The sequence below is a fragment of the Bos taurus genome, chromosome 20, assembly GCF_002263795.3.
Source record: "Bos taurus isolate L1 Dominette 01449 registration number 42190680 breed Hereford chromosome 20, ARS-UCD2.0, whole genome shotgun sequence".
Lineage (NCBI taxonomy): Eukaryota > Metazoa > Chordata > Mammalia > Artiodactyla > Bovidae > Bos > Bos taurus.
The window spans coordinates 9,610,437-9,632,539 of record NC_037347.1 but is presented as its reverse complement, the minus strand read 5'-3'; the positions used below and the strand labels follow the sequence as shown (position 1 = coordinate 9,632,539).

At 44.3% G+C, this 22,103-nt stretch overlaps 2 long non-coding RNA genes across 3 annotated transcripts; one reads left to right on the top strand and one right to left on the bottom strand.

Moving 5' to 3' along the window:
* Positions 1-2,817: 2,817 nt before the first annotated feature.
* LOC132343207 (uncharacterized) lies at positions 2,818-8,524 on the bottom strand. Of its 2 annotated transcripts, XR_009491918.1 has the most exons (4): positions 8,471-8,524; positions 7,890-8,005; positions 7,463-7,597; positions 2,818-3,138 (listed from the first exon to the last, which is right to left on the bottom strand). It is a non-coding gene; the product is annotated as an uncharacterized lncRNA (long non-coding RNA). The 2 variants fall into 2 exon arrangements; XR_009491917.1 differs by lacking the exon at positions 8,471-8,524 and having other exon boundaries at positions 7,890-8,459.
* Positions 8,525-8,671: 147 nt separating this feature from the next.
* LOC132343208 (uncharacterized) lies at positions 8,672-13,010 on the top strand. The gene is made up of 2 exons (XR_009491919.1): positions 8,672-9,015; positions 12,541-13,010. It is a non-coding gene; the product is annotated as an uncharacterized lncRNA (long non-coding RNA).
* The last annotated feature ends 9,093 nt before the right edge of the window (positions 13,011-22,103 follow it).

Genomic DNA, 22,103 nt, shown 5'->3' with positions numbered 1-22,103 from the left:
AGCTCATTCTTGTCTCTGGGTGTCTGTGAGGATCAGCTTGCTGGGTGTCTGCTAGATCAGGGAGGAGAGGATTCACCCAACTGAGAGCTGCAGAGAAATTCTTACGTCTGTAAAGATGGGATCAGGGGTGTCCAGCAGAGAACCCCTTTACTAGCCATTGTTGTCGTTCAGTTGCTCAGTCATGTCTGACTCTTTTTGACCCCATGGACTGCAGCACGCCAAGCTTCCCTGTCTTCCACCATCTCCCAGAGTTTGCTCAAACTCATGCCCACTGAGTCAGTGAGGCCATCCAAGCATCTCATCGTTTGTCGCCCCCTTCTCCTCCTGCCCTCAATCTTTCCGAACATCAGGATCTTTTCCAATGAGTTGACTCTTAGCCGACTGGCCATTGGCTGTCATCAGATAAGCAATGCAAAAGGTGGAATAATTTGATAAAAGCAGCTCACGTTCTCTGTTGGTTTTCACTTTCCAAAAGTGCCTTCACATGTGTCACCTGATCTCCGCATGGACAGGGGAGGGAGCCATTATTTCATAGGCAAGGAAACTGGGATGCAGTCAAGATCATAGGTAGCGTGAATAGAGGAGCTGGGACTCAACACGAGTTTTTTTTTTAACTCCAGGTCCCAGCTCTCTTAAAAGGCAGATGTTGCTTTTTTGGTTTTTTAGCTTGCTTGTGTGCATGCACGTGTGCTAAGTCGCTCCAGTCATGTTACAACAGTGAAATAATTCCCATGAGTCAGGCCCTCCTGGATGGTCTTTCCATGAATACACCATGTAAACCTCAGAACAACCCTATCAGGAAGCTACTATTAGCATCCTCATGCTATAGATGAGGAGGCTGATACAGAGAAGCTAAGCAACTTGTCCCACATCATACAGCTAGGAAGCTTGAATTAGGATTGGAACTCAGGCTTTTTGACCTTAGAACTCATGCTCTTGACTGCTACATTCTGCCCTTTCACCTTCTACATACACAGTCCTTCGAGCAGAGAAAATATGAATTTATTTGACCATAGTCACATGTGGATTGATATTGATCCTAGTCTGCTAAGTCATTTCAGTCGTGTCCGACTCTGTGCGACCCCATAGACGTCAGCCCACCAGGCTCCCCCGTCCCTGGGATACTCCAGGCAAGAACATTGGAGTGGGTTGCCATTTCCTTCTCCAATGCATGAAAGTGAAAAGTGAAAGGGAAGTCACTCAGTTGTGTCCGAACCTCAGCGACCCCATGGACTGCAGCCCACCAGGCTCCTCCATCCATGGGATTTTCCAGGCGAGAGTACTGGAGTGGGGTGCCATTGCCTTCTCCCGATCCTAGTCTAGAATTCTGATAATTTGTGTCAACTAAAGGGAATTTTACTGGGCACCTTCTGAGAGTGATACATGGGGTTAGATACTTTGAAATTAGGCATGAAAGAAGTTGAGGTATGGTTTCTTCACTTGGGGAGGTTACAGTGTCAGCAAACATGCCACCACACATCTGGTTTGGCAATTCTACCATGTTAGGGCAGTAAGGAGAAATGCATGGTCCAGTAGATATGTTATTGGTCAGCAAATATTCACTCTCCCTGACACCTTCCCCCGGCTCATGGGAGAGCATACTTCCCTGCCCACGCTGGGTTTGACCATGTCACCTGCTTTGGCTACCAAAATATTGGTAGATACAATGTGAGCAGAGGCTCTAATTGTGCTTGCAGAGTTTGGCTCATGCATTTTTTTCCACCCACCATGAAAAGAACACATCCCTGGGAGCCTCATGTCCCCAAATGCGAGACCCAGGGACCAGACCCATGAGGCTGACTTCCAGCCTCGGGTCACGGCTGACTTACTCCACTTGAGTTCAGCTGATCCCAACAGAGCCTCAAATCAGATCTATGAATAAGAAATAAGTGTTTGTTGTTTAAGTCACTGAGGTTGTTGGAGTTGATATACAGCGTTATTATGGAAAGAGCTGATGAATCCACATAGGAAATATCACCTGAAAATTCACAAATGTGGTGGGAAATTGTAGTTATCATCTTAGAATAACAAGTTGACAGGCAATAGCTATCTGTGGATCAGGACTCAGTTCACTGCAGTCCCAGTTAATATCCAGTGTCTTTCCCCTTGGAGCCACACATTGAAACTACTCTTGGAAGGAGAGAAAAACAACTGCATATCCATATCCATCCTTTCCCTTTTTTTCTTTTGTATTAGACTTGTCAGCCATGATGACTGCCACACCCATGTAGGACAAAATGCATTGCAGCCACTGGCAGAGGGACAGACTTAGGCAGCCACATTCTATGTATAACCCAACTTCTTCCAGTTACATCTGATTGGACCAAGGGCAGACAACTAACCTAAGAACAGCTGACCCATAGGCTGGCCTGAAAAAAAATGATTAGCTCAGCCAATCTAGTCCCTCCAAAATTTGAACTAGGAAGTACAGAAACTTACTTGGTTGTTGAAGTAGAGATGCAGAGAAAAATAGAATAGAAGCAGAGAAGAGGCACAGTGTGCTTAAGGCATGACTAGACAGCTGCAGGATGAAGGTCCAGGAAGCCCTCCTGCAGGGGACCCCATGCTGCCCTCCAGCTCCTCTATCCAGGAAGATTGGCCCCCAGGCACTTCTGAGAAGTTCTTGAGATGCTCTTTCCGTTATTGCTCAACGGGCAGTCTTCCAGACAAGCCCCACACTCACGCAAGCTAACCTAGAAATGTTCTATTCCTTGCACACGTCCCATCCAGCCTAGAAAGCCCACTCAGTCCATCCTCTCCCACGTCTTCCTGGCTCTGACTGAGAGAGGAGAGGCAGAAGCAGCCACTTCTCACTTTATTTTGGTGACCTTCTATGATATTGCAATATACAGTTGAAATGCGTAGAGAATCAATTGAAATACACCACCAAGTGTGTCCCTTTCAAAGTGAAGGGCAGAGGTGTTTTGCAGGCTGTTGATTAGCATGCACAGTCACAGACCCAGGCTCGAGAGTCGGTGCTCACAGCAGACAACTTAGAGAAGGTGCGAGGACATGGTGGCCTGAAGGAGGAAGCTGCAGAGGCATGGAGGGCAGCAGGGGACATCAGGCTTCAGAGAAATATTGTCTCCTGCGGTAAAAACACCACTTGTGCATTCAGAGGTGATATTCTAGTTTCTTCTGAAAGTAATCATAATAAAGGAGGTTATTAATATGCCCCATTTTAAAAAATTGTTTCATCATTTTTAGAAGCAAAACGAATCATTTGTTTTTCTCACCATCCCTGAACAATAAAAAAAGAAATTTCAAATGGTTCCATCATATGTTCTTATTCTCCACACCTCGTGTGAAGTCAGGGGGCCCTGTGGACCACAGGTAATAATGGAAGCTGTAATCAAGACTTGTGGGAGAGGAGTGTATGGAGCATACAGCCTGGCAGAGGAATTATAACTCCAAGGAATTATCACTCCAGTGTGGGATATATAAGATGAGAATCTTATTTTTAATAACAAAAACTGTTTTTTTCCCTTACCAAACATAAATAGATAGCTCAAATAATGCAAAGTAGCCTGAGTAACATAATTTTCTAAATGTAAAAAAGGTTGAGATGGATCTCAAGGGCATAATGGTAAGCAAAAAAAAAAAAAAGTCAATTTCAAAAGGTTGTATTCTGTACAATCCCATTTATGTAACATTCTTAAAATGACTAAATTATAGAGATGGAGTACAGATGAGTGATCACCAGAGGTTGCAGGGGATGTGTATAACTATAAACACCAGAGGTTACAGGGGATGTGTATAACTATAAAGGGAGAGCACAAGGGAGAGCTTTATAGTGATGGAGTAGTTCTGTATCTTAGCTACAGTTGTAGTGCACAAAACTATACATGTGATAAAATGACCTAGAACTGTACACATATTATACAACGTCAATTTCCTGGGTTTGATACTGTACTATAGGAATGTCAGATGTAACCAGTGGGGAAACTGGGTGACCTCTCTGTGCAGTGTCCTGTGAATATATAATTATTTCAAAGGTAGAAGGCTTAATTTTTTAAAAAAAGAAAACTAACATACTGTGATTAAGAGAGTGAAATTTAAGCCCCACATTTGGGTTTGCCTCATAGCTCAGTTGGTAAAGAATCTGCCTGCAGTGCAGGAGACCCTGGTTCAATTCCTGGATTGGAACGATCCCCTGGAGAAGGGAAAGGCTACCCATTCCAGTATTCTGGCGTGGAGAATTCCATGGACTGTATAGTCCATGGGGTCACAAAGAGGTGGACACGACTGAGCAACCTTCACTTTCTGGGAACATTTTTTTTTTTTTTTTGCAATACATTTATCTGACAAAGGGTCTCATATCTAAATATGAATATGTAAGGAATAGCTATAAATCAGTAAGAAAAAGATATCTGAATGTCCAATGACCATTTGAAAATGTGTGCAACATGGTTATTCATGAGGAAAATGGAAACGAAAACCACAATAAGATACTACTGCATATCAATAAGAATGACTAAAATTAAGAAGACTAACAGTACCAAGTGTGAGAAGGATATAGAGCAGTTAGAATTTTGATGTACTGCAGAAGAGAATGTAAAATGGATAAGCCAATTTGGAAAACTCTGGAGGTGGAACTCCCCAGGAAGCAAATTCTGTGATGAAGATTAGCATGTAGGAAGTTTACTAGGGAGCACTTTTGGAACTAACACCCGGGAAAGGGAAAGATGAGGAAGAACAGAAAGGAGCTTTGGGCAGAAAGAAAAGCTGGGCTATAAGGCAGCCTCAGGATAGAAGCTCTAAAGCTGGGATGGATGACCATTCAGAGTTATTCTGAGGTGGGGCAAGGGACCTCAGTTTTATACCCCTGATCAGTCATTAATCCCTGGAGAAGGGAAAGGTTACCCACTCCAGTATTCTGGCCTGGAGAATTTCATGGATTGTATAGTCCATGGTGTTGCCAAGAGTTGGACATGACTGAGAGACTTTCACTTCACTTCACTTCAGTCATCAGTGACTGATAAGTCATTGGATGTGGGCTGGCTTGAGAATGATGTGTGACCTTGGGAGGAAGGATGTGTCCCTTTCCTTAGCCAAGGCAATCCCTGAAGAGCGTTGACCTCCAGCTGCACACCCAACAGCTAGGAAAATAGTCCTTCAGCTCTGAAGGGGGGTCTGAGGGGCACATCATAGTTTCATCACAGTCCACTGCTTGCACTGCTTGGATTCATTTCATAAAGTTTTGAATTCATTTCATAAACTCTCCAGAATTCTGATGGACTTCATTTGGCACAAACTGTAGTCTCTGCTGTTTCAGCTGGGACAGATACCTTCCTCATACCCTACACCCAGTCTCCCTTTCACTCCCAGTTATCCTCTCGGCTAGTCTCAGTGGCTTATCTGAAGCTATGATGCAGACCTTCACTCCTGAGTCCTGGTTACCACCCTTCTCAGGCTACAGTCACCGCACTCATCATTTTACCACTAAAATTGGGGATGGGGTATCAAGAGGCACCAAATGGGTTGCCTGCATGTCAATTATATTCCTCTCTGCCCTCCTCCTGATGACCTGGGACAGTTGTTTCTCCCAGAATAGTGATTCCTTTTCTCGCCAGTTGCTCTCTTGGGAGAAGGAGCATACAGTGCCCAGGGAGCAGCCCCAGCTCACTGGTTCTCTTGCCGTGTCCCCTCATGGAAGGTTCCAGAGCCTCTAGGCCTGCAGAGCCCAGAGACGCAGGGAAGGAGAGCACAGTCTCTCAGTGTATCACTGGGAGTCATGTTCCATGAGACCTTTCCTCCTTCCAGTCCTCGGTTTCTGCACCACTGTATTCAATCTACTGGGGACACAGAACCATAAAAAAGTCACTGACTTAGAGCATACATTGTGTCCTAAAGGATGACATCACATCGTTGCAAGGTACCAATTACAAATTTGCACTTTAGCAGTTCCTCCAGTAAATCTTCCATCACTCTATCAGCCTAGCTGCTCCTGAGTTGTATGGCATTTGATATAATCAGGTGGATCCCACTCACACAGATTCTCTGCTGTATAGGGATGAATTACTCCATAAAACTTTGGTAGTAGAGTTGGCTTAGACTCTGTGGGCAGGAAAGAAAAGCCCATATCTGAGTATGTGTCTGTTATTGTCAGCGAAGTACTTCCCCTTCCAGGATGGCAGAGGCCCAATGTAATAAACCTGCCACCAAGTGACTGGCCCACTTGAGGGATGGTGCCATATCAGGGACATATCCTTGGTCCCTGAGCCTAGCAGGTTGGACATTCAACAGCAGCGTGGGCAAGGTCAGCCTTTGTAAGGGGGAGAGATGCTGTTGGTACCATACAGTCTTCATCCTACCATGATTACTGTATTCATACATGCATTGTACTGGCGCTGGCATGGCCAATGCTATTAACACGAAATACTGAAGTCTCCATGTTTCCAGCTCATTTCCATGTCTATCCACATCCCTCTGCCCTCCACTTGTTCTTTGTCCCTGACTTTCCCATCTGTCTCCTCCCACACCTTTGATCTGCTGGCTATGCCATCTGCCCCGGCTTGTAAGTTCTAACTTCTGAGCGTTTCTCTTGTCAAAGTAGAAAGTAGACGGCCAGATTCACTGCCAAGCTCTGCTCTTTGAGAGGATTTTCCCTCACAGCTATCTTCAGATTCACCCAGATTTGGCTTAGACCCACATCCAAACCTGGGCTTCATGGGTGGCGCTAGTGGTAAAGAACCTGCCTGCCAATGCTGGAGACATAAGAGAGGTGAGTTCAATCCCTGGGTTGGGAAGATCCCCTGGAGGAGGGCATGACAACCCACTCCAGTATTCTTGCCTGGAGACTCCCATGGACAGAGGAGCCTGGTGGGCTACAACCCATAGGTTGCAAAGAGTCAGACACGACTGAAATGACTTAGCACACATGCACACGCTCATGTACATCCAAACCCACCAGTCTCTGAACTTAAGCTTCTTTTCTCTTTGTTACCTGGTCATAACGGATCCCCCACATGGCCACAGGTATTAGCTGGAGGAAAAACAATCTTCAGCTGCAGCCATTTCTAAGGAGGGCTGACAGCTGGCCCTCGTCCCAGCAGCCAGGAGGAATGTCTTGAAGGAGAATGAAGGATGTGCTGTAGAGTCCAACAAAATTATCAACTGTGGCTAAAGATATACCTACCTTATCACCCAGACATTCCTCTCTTAGGTAAACATGGAAGAGAAATGAATGCCTTTGTCCAACAACAACAAAGAAAGATACAGCAATTTTCATAGCAGCTTTATTCATAACAGCCCCAAGCTTGAAACAACACAAATGTCTATGAGCAGGAGAAAAGATGAATGAATTAGGAGTATCGTCACACAATGGAAGAGGAAACCACAATATAAAAGAACAAGCTGCTGATGGATACAAGAGTGTGGTTGAAACTTACAGATATTATGTTGAGTGAAAGAGCCAGAACCCAAAGAGTATATACCGCCTGATTTCATTTCTGTAACTTACCAAGAACAGGCAAAACTCACTTATGCTGTTAGAAGTAAAAATAGTTTTCTGTTCAGGCAGAGGTTGGTGGGTATTGCCTGGGAACTTTCTGAGGTGGTGGGAATATTTTGTATCTTGATCTGGAGATTGGTTACACTGAAATAGATATATGCATGTAAAAATTCATGAAGCTATGCAGGTGAGATTTGTTTGTGTTCTTCACACATTACACTTTTTATGTATTTTATACTTCAGTTTTTAAAAACCAAAAATAAGTAATATATGCAAGTGAAACGAGAAAATAAAAGTGTACAATAAGAAAGATATGACACCTTGGCTATGACCTTCTTAGCCATTTCTTAATAGGCAAAGCCTCAGGGCAGAAACACTGTGTAAATTCCACTTTGCCATCAATATATTACATAGAATTACAGTGTTGTGGATTTACCTGATGTGATTCTTTTTTCGATCTTGGGGTTCTTGCTCAACTGTCCTTTCTAACTGCAGCAGTGTCTTCTCTCTGACCTTCCTGGAATAATTTCCATTTCTGGAGCAAACTGCATTCTGCAAAACATAAACATGCTCCAGTTCCTTTCCCTTCACTTCTAAATCTTCTCCTGTGGCTGGTGTCCTCTGTATTTTCTGTTGGAAGCATTTGATGTCACTATTCCTCAGCTATTTTCAATTACCCTGTCACTTCCCTTTCCCCATCCCCCAAGGCTTTTCTCTGTGTGAATGATTTAGCAAGACTCAGTAATCAGATATTTAAAGGGACCAGCTTTTTTCTTCTATAAAAAATTAAGCCCAGTTAACACCGTGATAGGAATTCTGCACAGCCTTGTTCCCATGGTGAATACGTCAGGCAATGATTTATCTGTTGGGGGTAGGCAGGTGTGATGGAAGCATTCAAGTTATTTAACCATTTTCTTCATCTATAAAATAGAGAAATGATGAGAGGTAATAGGATTGCTGTGAAAATTACGCCACTAAATATTAGACACTAAAACAGTTTCTGACAGTGGTGAGTACCTTAATGAGAATTCTGATCCGAACCGTGATGCTCACCGAGCATGCGCACAACACTTCCATGGAAACCGACAGCAGCAGGAAAATGTCTCCTGTGTTAAGTACGTGCACCTCACTTGGGAAGGTCGAGTCCTAAACAGGAAATGGTCTCCTGTTGTTAACAGGCAAAACAGAATGATTTAAGTTATATGGAGAGAATTCCTTTAAAGACCGAGCTGAATTAATTATTAAAGATGCGCATGATGAGAAGGCGGGATACTATCTAGGAGTTTTAAATTATTTACACTTTATTGCCCTCAGTCGATAGGTGTCTGACATGTCTCATCTTCTACTGGGGGATTCTGCAGAATGCTCTGGACCCAGAATATTTCCTGATAATGTACTTTCCTGAGAAGATCTTGAAGCATCTTACTAATTTGAAATAATCAGAGTGCCTTAAATTCCCTGTCATAAAATGATTCTGCTTTGGGGAATACCTTCTCTCAGCTTGCAGATTGTATCTTCAATGTTAAGATGTGTGAAATGGAAGTGCTGTTTGCAAGGGACAGGTTAGTTCTGAATGTACAATCAATTTTCCCCCATTTCTGAAAATCTTGATAAGGTGATAAAAACAATGTGAAGACTTCCCTTTTCAGATGTCCCTTACTGTTACTTTTGCTTCTGTTATCTTCTGGTGCCTTGGTGTTCCAAATAGTTTTAATACACCCATGTAATATATTGTGGTGATAAAAGTTAACCAGCTATTAGTTGTCATGGGATCTCTTGAGCACCCCAGACTCCCAACCTTGCTCTGCCTTCCCCAGGATAAATGATTTTTGGGTCCCAGCAAAGGCCAGGTGTCTCAGATAGGTTGTAGAAAAATCCAATACATCCATTATTTATTACATCAATTTTCCTCAATGTGCAGAGTCCTGGTTGTAAGAAATAGCCTAAAGCTAGGATTTGGGGTGGATGTAGGGTGGTGAGAGTGGCAGAGAAGGGCGCAGCAAGGTTAAACTGGGTTTCACTTTGATCATTGTCTCCTGATAAAAAGGTTTCTACTCTAAGAATCTCTATGTCAACATGCTTACCTTGGTTGGTATCCTTTGGATTAAGGAAGAAACTAGGAATTTGAGAGAGTTGATTAAAAACCCTAATCAGGGGCCAACCATAGCATGCATTTACCCTCTTTTTGTAATCCTACCATCATCTCTGAGCCTCTAACTTCTTAACATTTGGGCCAGCTACAGTTGTGCTGACGGATTCTAACAGGGTCTTTGGATTATTATAAAATATAAGAGGAAAGGCCAAACGTTCTCAGTCCTCACGCTCAGGTGTGCCTGGTAAGGCTTGTGAATCCAAACACCATCTTCCTTCCCTTCGGGGGGTTCGAACAGCCAGGAAGCAGAGGAGTGGCTCTGCTTGGGCAGGTCTCGGCAATGCTCTGGACGTGATGTATCTGTTCCCTGGAATGGGGTGGGGTCCAGAAGCTGATTGATTGAGATGATTGAGATGCTCTGAGTTAGTTCTTCTATCTCGGCTGCAATCTTTTGTTTTGCATTAATTCCCTGGCTCTCGAGATCTTTTTTCAAATGAATTAATTGAAAAGAACATCTCCAGATTAATTAGTGCAGGTGGTTCTTACTGTCCTCTAAGCCAGAGTGGTGGCTCTCATTCTCCCTGCGGGGCCATAACCAGGTCCCGGCATTTCCCGCCTTCTCCCTGTCCTCTCCTCATGTTTGGCTTGCTTTCCAGATCCTCTGCATTTCTTTTCACAAGATCTCTGACTGTTCTTAATTCTATATTCCAGTCAATGACAATTCCTGACCTGCTACCGTTGCTCTTTATGGGAGCTCTGGTCTTGGCCTCACCAGGATAGAGCTGGCTGATCCCTTCATGTCACTGAAGGTCTTTTCATAAGCTTCAGTGTCCCCTCTCCTCAGAGATCTTAGGAAGTCTGCTGTACCTTTGCCCTAATCCTCAGATGGTGTATTAAATCTGTAGGGGTGTTTTCTGGCTAAATCTCAGCCTTTTTCCTTTCCCCCATACTAGGAGGAAACTTTTTCTTCAGGAGGAGGCCTGCTGGTTGCTCCCCACCCCCACTTTTCTTCCTTCCCTTAGTTCCTGTCCACAGCGGCGTTGAAACTCGTCTGCAAGTGTGTTGGCAGGTCTTTGGGGAAAGGGCAGGCAGGACCTGGGGCTGAACAATTACCAGTCCTTGCTTAATGAGTATGGCCCCAGGAGAAGGGGCTTGGCCAGGTGAGGAGGGAAAGTGTCCCGTCCCTGGCTTGTTTTTGTCTTATCTAAAAACTGCAGCTCTGCATCCCACTGATACCAGGGTAGCCCTGTCTTCCCAGACACCAAGTCAGAGTAGACCTCCTTTACTGCTGGCCACCACAATGGCTAATATATTAATACGTGGCTACTTATTATGTGCTAAGCATTATTTTTAAAATTTTTATTTGTTCATTTATTTTTGGCTGTGCTGGGTCTGCGTTGCCACTTAGGCTTTTCCCTAATTGCAGAGCGTGAGTTGGGGAGGGGGGCTACCCTCTTGTTGCACATTTCTCATCGCAATGGCTTCTCTGTTGAAGAGCACGGCTCTAGGTGTGCGGGCTTCAATAGTTGCGGCGCGTGGGCTCAGCAGTTGCAGCTCCTGGCTCTAGAGCACAGGCTCAGTAGTGGTGCGAGGGCTTAGTTGCTCCGTGGCTTGTGGGATCTTCCCAGATGGGAGACTGAACCTATGTCTTCTGCATTGGCAAGCGGATTCTTTACCACTGAGCCACCAGGGAAGCCTTCGGTGCATTATTTTATTTCATCCTTGCTCTGAAGCAATTCTGAGCAGTGGATCCTGTTCTCTCAGCTTTCCAGACGAGGACACTGAGTCCTAATGCAGAGGAAGTAAGTGGTAGAGCTCCGCTTGAACTCAGCTCTGCCCCCAGAGCTGGAAGGTTTGCCCTGGCCCCAACATGAACCCAGTCCCTCCCGCTGTATGACTGCCCAGCCCTGTCTTCCCTGTTGTCAGATTGTTTGGGAAGCTGCAGCAACTCTCTCATGTGGAGGGGACACTGTGAGTAAATCGATGTTGACAGGCATGGGCAAAACTGCAGTGTGTCCTGCGCTGTCAGGCTGATCCTTGCTCTCCGTGTGAAAGCCCCGGCTCCCTGTCACTCTGGGCCACCGTCACTTTGGTGTGGCCAGTTTGGGTTCAGTTTTGAGTGTTTTCATTTCCTTTCTTCCCCGGAGAGAATCAGATCCAGCCTTTCTGCCCCGACCCCCTTTGAGGTCACCCTTCCTTCCGTAAGCGTTTGAGCAGTCAGGGCTCAAGCGGCCCGGAGCCATCTCTTGTTTCTACTCTCCCCTGGCATGGCTGTCATCTGTGCTTCTGAAGCCCCTTGGACACACTTTCCCTTCCTACAAGATTGCAGCTGACCTTCTGTTGCCTCTCCTAGGCCAGTAGTCTCTGGCACACTGTGGACAGCCAGTAAATGTTTGTTGAATGAATGAATGAGGCTTTCAGTGTGCCTGTAGCATTAGGGCCTCTGACAGAACTGCTGTTATGATCCCCTCGGGAAGGAGCTGCATGCTTAATTTCAGTCTAGAAGGATTGTGGCAACTACATTGCACTGACTTCTGTCTGTTTCCATAGCTTCAGCTTCATCCCAAACCCCTCGCATGCCTGCCAAAGACAAGCCCACACACTTAAACTCACACACTAGCTAGGTGAGAGGCAGCCTGGTACTGGGCTATTCCTACCTCAGTCCAGCGTTTCCAATGAGGGGCTTGGAAGGAAGCTGACTGTCGACCTTCTGTTTCGGTAGAGTCAGCATGACATCATCATGTCCATCCCAAGCCACTGGGCAGGAGCATTTAGGTGCGGCACATTGGGCTTCTCTTGTGGCTCAGCTGGTAAAGAATCCTCCTGCAATGGAGAGACCTGGGTTTGATCCCTGGGTTGGGAAGATCCCCTGGAGAAGGGAAAGGCTACCCACTCCAGTATTCTGGCTTGGAGAATTCCATGAACTGTATAGTCCATGGGGTAGCAAAGAGTCGGACACAAACTGAGCAACTTTCACTTTTACTTTCCCCATCAGATGCTGTATTCTTGAAATATAAAACGTCAATTTCCAACGCTGGAGAGGAGAACAAGGCCTTATCAAGATTGCCTGGCAGAGCATGATATTTATACACCCACCTGGCTTATCACTGACGAGAATGTAATCTTCACTGAGAGAGGCTTTTAAAGATTCCTCTCTTAATATTTGCTTCATCATTTCAGAAAGTCTCTAGCTAGACCTGATCAAACAGTTATTTCTGGCTGGGCACAAATTCCATTTTCAGAATATTGCTTGGCTCTTTGTTCCTTTCCCCTCTGTGCTATCCACCCCCTAGCCTGACTCATCTCTTCTAGAACCTTCTCTGTCCTTCCCCAAACCACTGGGAGTGATTTACTAAGTGCATTTCCCAGCCAGCTCCCAGATGCTGGCTAGAAAGACCAATTTACAGGAACAAAATGTCCCCAAGTTATCACTGGGTCATGGTCCAAAATTCATTTGAGAATCAACTCTTGGAATTAACAATGTTTCTTTTTTTTTCTTGTATATACAATGGTGGTTCTGGGTGGGAGTGGAGAGCAACTCAAGATATCCCTTTGAAGCCATGTTATCCAGAATGAAGCTGAATTATAATGCAAATTAGGGGTCTAGGAACAGAATATCTGTGTGGTACATGAGAGGGTATGCAGAGGAGTTGGGGGGACAGGAAGAGAAATGGGAGTGGAAGGGGGATTTTATTCACCCTCCATTATTAATACAGTTCTAGTCCTGGGCTATGGTTCATAATAATCATGTCTTATGCAAACAGTCTCTCGTGGCCTTAGAGCCAAAAAGGATTAGAGTTTAGGGTCTGACCTCTATTAAACAAACTTATACCAGCCTGATGTACCAACCAGAATAGCATTACTGGCTATGAAGTCCCTGGATAAGCATGTTGCTACCAGTGCTGCCAGATTGGTAGCAAATCTGCCAAGGAAGCTAGCGTGCAATCAGCAAACTGTGTGATGAGCCTCACTTAGATCAGGGCATCAGCTGTCACAGGGCTGGGCAGGACATCTTTAGGCTCCACTCTTCTCTCCTCTGGTTACAGCATGCATGATCAAAACTCAGGGCTTTCTTCTTTTATTCTCCCTTTCTTAAACCTCCAGATCCTTTGTGATTTCTTCAATTAGATTAGACCCAAATCTGATTTCCCAGTAGGACTGCTTTTTTATAACTGATATAGTATCTCTCTCTCTGTTCTGATGGAACAATTGGGTTGTGGTTTAACTAGCAGGAAACAGTGTTATCAGAGATCACTTCAATTTAATGTTTCTAACCCCTCAACTATGTTCTAACTATATACTCAACTACAGTATCACTCTTTTATGTGTGTATGGGAGGGAGAGGAAGTGGGGAGGGCAAAACTGGTGCACATTATTCCATGAAATCCTCAAAATCCAGAAGTATTTGCTGCCCCAAATTCTTTTTAGAAGTAGCAGGAATACAAAGTAGAACAAAAGACATGAAGAAATAGAGAGTCATTTATTAACTTTCACCCTTAACCGAAACTTCTCTTTGCTTGCAGCAAATGAAAGACAAGTGGACAAGCTTTATGAGTAGTTTACACTAATGTGTAAATGACTACTAACATCTCCGATAACATCCTAGGAGTTTTTGTTTTTTTAAAAGAGGATGTACAGTGATGTATATGCATCTTTAACCACTAGAATTTCAGACAGTATAAGAGACTATTTCCCTAAGTAGAAAACTCTGGGGACTGTTGTGGGAAAGACTTCAGATTCAAGCTGGTCTTTTGCTTTGTAGTTCAGCTTCCCTCAGCTAGTTATCGCATCTTCTCCTTTCTGAACACCAGTTTCAGAGATTTGCAAGGCTTCACTGTTTATCACAAAAATTCCCATGGCAGTACTATCAGGACCTCTAGATGTGGGTGTGAGAGAGGGATCAGGCTGCTCAGGGGAGAGTGAGGGCAAGTGTTGGCACATTTGTACGGTGGGAGTCCCTTCTACTAGCTTAACTTGAACTTTCATCCATTTCTGTTGCTCAAGTATCTCATCTCTTTCCAAAGACACCATTTCATTTTTTGGTATTGCTTTTTAAAACGAACTTGGCACCTTGACAATGTGAGCATTTCCCTTATGTTTTTCTGAGATCATTCATGGTTTGTTTCTTCTTTTTCCTTTCTCCTATCTCACCTAGCCATGATTCCCAGGATCCCACAGTATCAGGATCTTCTTGTTTCCTAGCAACTCAGTTTGATGCTGACTTTGCTGGGTTAGTTTCCTCCTCTTTCGCTAGCCTTGAATTTCTCCTCCAGCTTGGGAAGAACTATTCTACCAGCTGTTTGAATATTTACGTGCCTCACCCTCAGCTCCACAACCTCCCTGTACTCTGACCCTCATTGCTGGATACTGAAAGAGGCCCTTGGTGGCTGCTCCTGACCAATAGAGAGATGAATTGAACAGTATCTGTACTGGATGATTTGAGGACGCCGTGTGCCCTGCATCTAGATGATGCCTAACTCTTGATCTAGGTGAAGAATAGTGGTCCTTAGCTATGGTAGGGCTGGAGAATACTATAGGACAGGCTTTTGGTTTTGTTTTTTTAAAGCTTCACATTGATTACTCTCATGATACAAGCAATCATCTTGCTTGTGAGAATTGGCCAGAATGACCTCTGAGGGCCTCTGCTCACCTTTCATTCTATAAATCTTGGTCTCAAACAAGTTGAATCAGATGGGGTCACCAGTGCCAGGGACCACTGGGTACAGCTGGGATGTATTTCACAGGAAAGCTTATCATCCTCTTTCAGAGAGTAACTGTTTTTTCCTCATGACGACTCTCTTGCCTTAAAGAGATTCTTTGTCATCAATTTCTAAGAATCTCAGTGACCTACTTAAACATTCAATGGATTGGCCCCAGGAATTATATTTTTTAAAAAAATCATTTTTCTTTTTGTCTGAAGGTTTAAGAAACCAATACTGTCAGCACCAGGAAGTTGAACATGTTTTGATATATATGATTACTCCTGTCAAATCAAATATTGAGTACGTACAGTGCACGTGACCCTGGGCTAGGCCTCAGGGACCCTGCAGTGAAGAAAGACCCACATCTGCTCACCTGGATCTTCAGGGAAAAAGAAAATCATGGTACTTTTTCCTGAAACATAGAAGATCAAGCTTTCCCAGTGGCCCATGCCGTATTTTATGTACTGTGGGTGTATATACAGGGTCTCATCTGATTTCTCCGACTGGACTGTAAATTCCTTGAGGGCACAAGCAGCTTCATATTGGTGCCCTTCCTCAGAGCCCTCTGCTATGCTTTCCTGATGCCAGCCTCCTAGCTCTGTGACGTTCTCCTCCCATGGGTGTAACAGCTGACACATACTGAGGGCTTACTGAATGCCACCCTCCTATCCATGACCTTACCTTACCCAAACACCAACCCTAAAGGAAGCTGCTATTATGGGCCTCCATTAACACTGTTCCTACCTGGGTCTATATAGCCCAGTGTGAGCTGCTTCCAGCCTTAGCTCTCCCACCTGCCCCCACTTCTCCTTGCTCACCACCTCAGCCACACCAAGCACGTCCCCACCTTTCTCTTCTCTCTGCCTGGAATGCCCTCCCCGTAGACTGTCAAGTGGGCTCTCTGCCGAATCACCTGGGTCTCTGCCCAGGGCTGCCTCCTCAGAGAGGTGTTGCCTGACCATCTGATACGGCAGCCTGTGCCTTCATTCACTGTCCCCTCACCCTGCCCTGTTCTTCTCCATAGCACTTATCATTCCCGACGTCTTAGGTTTCATTGTTAATACCCATTTGTCAGTATCTGAATGCCAGCCTCACTTGTGAGGGCTTTTGTCTGGTCCAGCGCTGAGCCCTAGCACATAGCCTGTGCTGGGCATAACATGGGTCCTCAGAAATGTTTGTTAGACAAATGAGTCTCCATTTTACAGAGGATGATACTGAAGCTTAGAAAGATTAAGTGACTTATTCAAGGCCAAGCACTAGGAAATGTCAGAGGTGGGATTTGAACCCATGTCATCTGGTGCCAAAGTCCGTATTCTTAAAACTCTGTGTGTGTTTATCTTTCGTTCTTCTCACAGAGTGCTCAGATTCTCCTTGACAAGGACTATTTGGTTTCTATCTTCCATCTATTCCAAAATGTCAAAGAGTCTGACACATGGAGGGGATTTCTATAAATGTCAGATGAAAAATATACAGTCAGCTGATGGATGACTGCTTGAATGGGCAGAGAGAGGCATGTTCAAATGAAGTCACAGTGAGACAGAAACTTGAGGGCCTAAGGAACATACTGGGAATAGAAAAGTACTATTCAGCAGAATTATAGTGCCTGTGAGAATGGCTAGCTTATCACCAGGGTAGTTTAGGCAGTGAAAAATATAGTCTATTGAGCAGGTATAATCATTGCCTGTTCCCTTGTAGCAGCTGGAGCCACTGTCCCATACCTTGCTGACAGTGTACATGCAGGTTTAAATGCCTGAAATGTTTTGCTAATCTTCCAAATACTTCATTATGATGCACTGGAGCCATGGTTAAAAATGTGCTGGTCTTGAAAACAAGGACAGGTGGCAAGTTGATAGCCCTGTAAAATAGCCACGAGACTTAATGCTGGTTCTGAACATCTACCAGACAACAGGTGCAGCATTTAGTTTACTGAGAGTTGGATGGTAATGATCCCAGTGAATTTGGAGGTGCCTGTCCAATTGCAAAAATTTATTCTGTTACTCAAGTGTAGACCTCTAGACTCTCAAGGGTAAATGCTAGTCTGGTAGAAAGCAGTGGTAGAAAAGCCAATTGTTCTATGTTTTAGAATTGATCCCCTTCTTCCTTGTAATATGTTGGTTCCTTTGCATAGTTCTGCTCTTCTCAGCAGAGGATGCAGGAAGGAGGAGCAACCAGAGCCCTCCCTTGTGGTTGGCCCATGAGAGTCATGGCAGTCATATCCCCCTGGCTGGCTAGAGGGGCGACCAGTATCGTGTGGTAGCATGAGGGTAGTGAGGAGTGAGATGCACGTCACCTTTTTCCACCATGGAGGTTTGGTCACTTCTGATGCATCCCTTTTGTAGGGTCCTTCTTTCCCACCCGTTTTATACGTCCTCTTTCATCCTCACTCCTCATCATGTCATCTTGCCCTTTTGTCATTAGCTCTGCATCAAAGAAAATGTGCTGCTCATCTGACAGGTATTATACTGGGGAAGCAATATTTCAAAGCTTAACTACTTGTCTCTTGAATAGTGCTTTCTAAATTACATTGATGTGTTGCCCAGCCTTTTGAACCCTTTTTCTTTCTGTGGGAAGGTGCAGCCAATCTCCTGCTAGGAGATTACAAAGATGGAAGCAGCCGTGTTCTTTTTGCTCATCCAGAACCTCCCTGGAGCCCTGATTGCCCTGCTCTAAAGTCTCCCGAATGGCAAGAGGCAGGAGCCACTGGCCCTGACACCAGAGGCCACTGTGAGCTCTGCTAGACCTGCACTGAGAGGGGTGTGCTTTCCTTGGGGGTTTGTACTTTGCCCATCATATGTAAGAAATAATTCTCTATGCTGAATACTTAAGACTTTTTCCTATATTGTCTTCTAAAAGATCTCGTCATTATCCCACGCACATTTTAGTCTTTATTCCACATGGAATTGATTTCCATGTATGATATGAAGCAGGGATCCAATTTCATTTTTCTATATGAAAAACTGTCTAACCTCCATTTATCGTATAGCTCATCCTTACCTTGCTGACGTGTAATGCCTGTTGTTATAAATCCCAGTTTCTGTATATACATGAGTCTGTTTGGAGGATCTCTGGGCTGTCCTAGCCATCTTTTTTGTCTACTCCTATACCCATACCTTGCTGTCTTAATTTCTATACCTTTATAATAAATCCTTCTAGGGGTTATTATCTCCCTGCCCCAACCTTGATTTTCTTCAGAAGCATTATTCTTTGTTCTCTGAATATGAACACACACACACAGATACACACACACAGCTTGTTGAGTTTCATGAAAAACTCACTTGGGGGTTTGATGGGACTTGCATTAATTTTACAGATACATTTTTTTTATGGAAATGAAGTCCTTTATTACATGGAGTCTTTCTATGCAATAACATGGAATATTGCTTTTTTACTTAAGTCTTCTCTTTCAGTAAATTTTTAAGTAATTTCATTTATTTATCTTTAGCATGTGTTTGTTTATGTTTGGCTGTGCTGGGCCTTCATTGCTGCGAGGGCCTTTCTCTTGCTGTGGCGAGCGGGGGCTGCTCTCTAGCTGCGGTGCACGGCCTCCTCGTGGTGCGGGCTTCTCTTGTCGTGGAGCAGGGGCTCCAGGCGCACGGGCTTCAGCAGTTGCGGCAGGTGGGCTCAGTAGTTGTGGCTCCTGGGCTCTAGAGCACAGGCCCAGTAGTTGCGGCACATGGGGTTGGTTAGCTGAGCCACAGAACATGGGGTCTTCCTGGATCAGGGATAAAACCCACGTCTCCCGCACTGGCAGGCAGATTGTTCACCAGTGAGCCACCAGGGAAGCCCAGTACATTTTTATAATTATGATTTTTTTTCCAAAAAGGGCATATACATCTGTATTGACATTTCTTTTGGGGAATTCTTTTGTTGCTATTGTTATTGTAAATAACATCCTTACATAAGTTACATTTTAAACTTTGTCTAATACATAGAAATTCTGTTGATTTTTTAATAATGATTTTGTATATAGCAGCTTTGCTACTAATTCTAATAATTTATCTACAGATTCTCAGGGTTTCTTTGTGAGCAATCATAGTACTGATATATAGTGACACTTATGTATTCTTTTCAAAGCCTTTTACATTTTTTTTCCATCTGCATGGATAAGATCTCCAGTATGTGAAAGGAGTAATGGAAGCAGATCTTCGTGGTCTTAAGCATTTTATCATTAAGTATGTTGTTTACTGTAACTTATGTTTAGGAAGTTTCTTTTTATATTTTATCAAATGCTCTTTCTGCATCTCTGGTGATGGTCATATGTGTTTACTCATAATTTATTAATATGATGGATTACATTGACCAACTTTTTAAAGCTTAAACTGAGCATATAATCCTGGGACACCCAACTTGATCATGATGTTTTCTCTTTCTTTACGCATTGCTGAATTCACTTTGTTAATACTTAACTTAGGATTTTTGCATCTACTTTTATCAGTTCTACTGGCCTGCCTGCTTCCATCTTCTTTCCTTGTTTATATATGTTATCATGGTAAGTCTAGACTCAAAGAATGAGCTGGGCATGCCCTCTTTTTGTAACATTTTCTTTCACATCTTTATTAAGGTATAATTTATATGCAGTAACATTTGCCTTTTTAAAGTGTTCAGTTTGATCAGTTTTGGAAAAATGTACACATTTTGCAACCAGCATAATCAAGTTTTAAAATCTGCCACCCTGAAAAACTTGTAGACAATATGTACTTGGGTCTATCTTTCTTATCCAGTCTGTTAATCTGTATCTTTTGACTGGAGTGTTAGTACTTTCACATTAATGTAATAATTAACATGTTTGGATTTGCCTTTTTGCTGTTTGTTTTCCATTTGTCTCCTTTCTCTTTTGTTCTTCTGTGACTGTAAGAATCTTAATCGCAGCTGCTGTGCTACACTTGGGGATGCTTGCTCGAGCAGATTAAGAAGGCCTCAGACATTTGGCCTAAAGTCAGTGGCTTTTGTGAACGTGTTCTTTTCTATTCTGATCAGAAAAGATTAGAAAGAGTTCATATTTATATGAAATGGACAATGAATATTCATTTCCTGTTTTGCCCTAGGGCTATGTTAACTTCCCCACTCTCTGTCCTAATATATTCCAAAGAGATCTGGACTGTCTAGACATCCTGTGGGACATTGCATTAATCTATTACTGATTAGGAAAAATGAGCAAGAGGAGGTAGTGTGTTGAAATCCATTTAAAACATGTAGGGTTCAGAAAGAGAGAGAAAAACCCTGTGACAATTGAAGAACCTGATGCTTCAGTGAAGTTTTTAGGGGATAATGGTCAGGAATGTGCTAGAATATCTCCACCAAAATAAAAGAAAACTGATAGCATTTTGCATCCCCTATCACAAAAAGAAGAACAAAGCCTAGTAGGTCATTTGGGTTCTAGAGAAAACCCATCCACACCTAGGAATATTGCCCAGGCCCATACGCCTAGTGACATGGAAGGCTGTCAGGGTTGAGCGTGGCCAGAGTAGGAAAGGGCTCTGCACAAGTCCGGGCTGTGGCGCAGACAGACTTCCTATGTAGGTCATACAGTCTCACAGGCTCTATCGTGTTGGAGGTGTCTGTGGTGGGAAAAGATGCAGTGCGGAATTTATGGCAAGCCTCTGTGAGAGAATGGCAATGCAGGCCTCTGGGGTTCTGGAGCAAGGTCATAGCATTTGCAGCAGGGAAATAGACACATTTTGAAAAACAGCTCTTGGCATGATATTGGGACCTGGTAGGAGAAGGCAATGGCACCCCACTCCAGTACTCTTGCCTGGAAAATCCCATGGACAGAGGGCCTGGTGGGCTGTAGTCCATGGGGTCGCTAAGAGTCAGACACGACTGAGCGACTTCACTTCCACTTTTCACTTTCATGCACTGGAGAAGGAAATGGCAACCACTCCAGTGTTCTTGCCTGGAGAATCCCAGGGACGGGGGAGCCTGGTGGGCTGCTGTCTATGGGGTCGCACAGAGTCAGACACGACTGAAGCGACTTAGCAGCAGCAGAGATAGAATGCTTGGTTATTTGGAGCACCAAATGACCCTGTTCCTGAGACTAACCATTCTGATCTGTGGTCAATCAGATCTATCAAATCATACAGTTGGACAGGCCTAGTATCGGTCTATAATAAAATGGATATGTTCTAGGGCTTCCCAGGTTGCACTAGTGGTAAAGGACCCACCTGCCAACGTAGGAGATGTAAGAGATGTGGGTGTGATCCCTGGGTCGGGAAGATCCCCTGGAGAAGGGCATGGCAACCCACTCCAGTATTCTTGCCTGGAGAATCCCATGGACAGGGGAGCCTGGCAGGATATGGTCTGTCGGGTTGCACGGAGTCGGACACAACGGACATGACTTAGCACAGCACAGTCTAGGTTCAGGCCTAAGCAGCACAGAGAGACAGGTGACTGCATTGGGCAGGTCACCCACACTTCTGCGTCTCTCACTATGGTTGCAGCAGCAGCCGTCTCCCAGCTCATACCTGTGGCTGTAGGGAGGATCTCATGATTAGCTGAGGGAGGAGGAAAAAGCCTTCTTTTTCCTTGGATAAAGTTGCGTCATCTCAGTACATGGAAATAAGATGAAGACAGATAGTGCTGCGTTATATCCGCATTCAAGTGTGACCTTGAAAGAAAGTGAGGAGGGAAAATCTTCTTTGTAGACAGAACTGCAAGTAATACACCTGGGGCTTCACTTTGAGCCAAAAGGGAAGTAAAATGAGGTAAGAGTATACATGCAGATTCCTAGACGGTACTCGGTAGCCTGCTGGGGCCTGGAAGGAACACAGGAAGATCAAGGCTGTGTTGGTGGAGTAGAGGCTTGCGTGTGGACACACGGGAGTGGGAACAACGTGTGAAGATTTCTGTATCATACTTT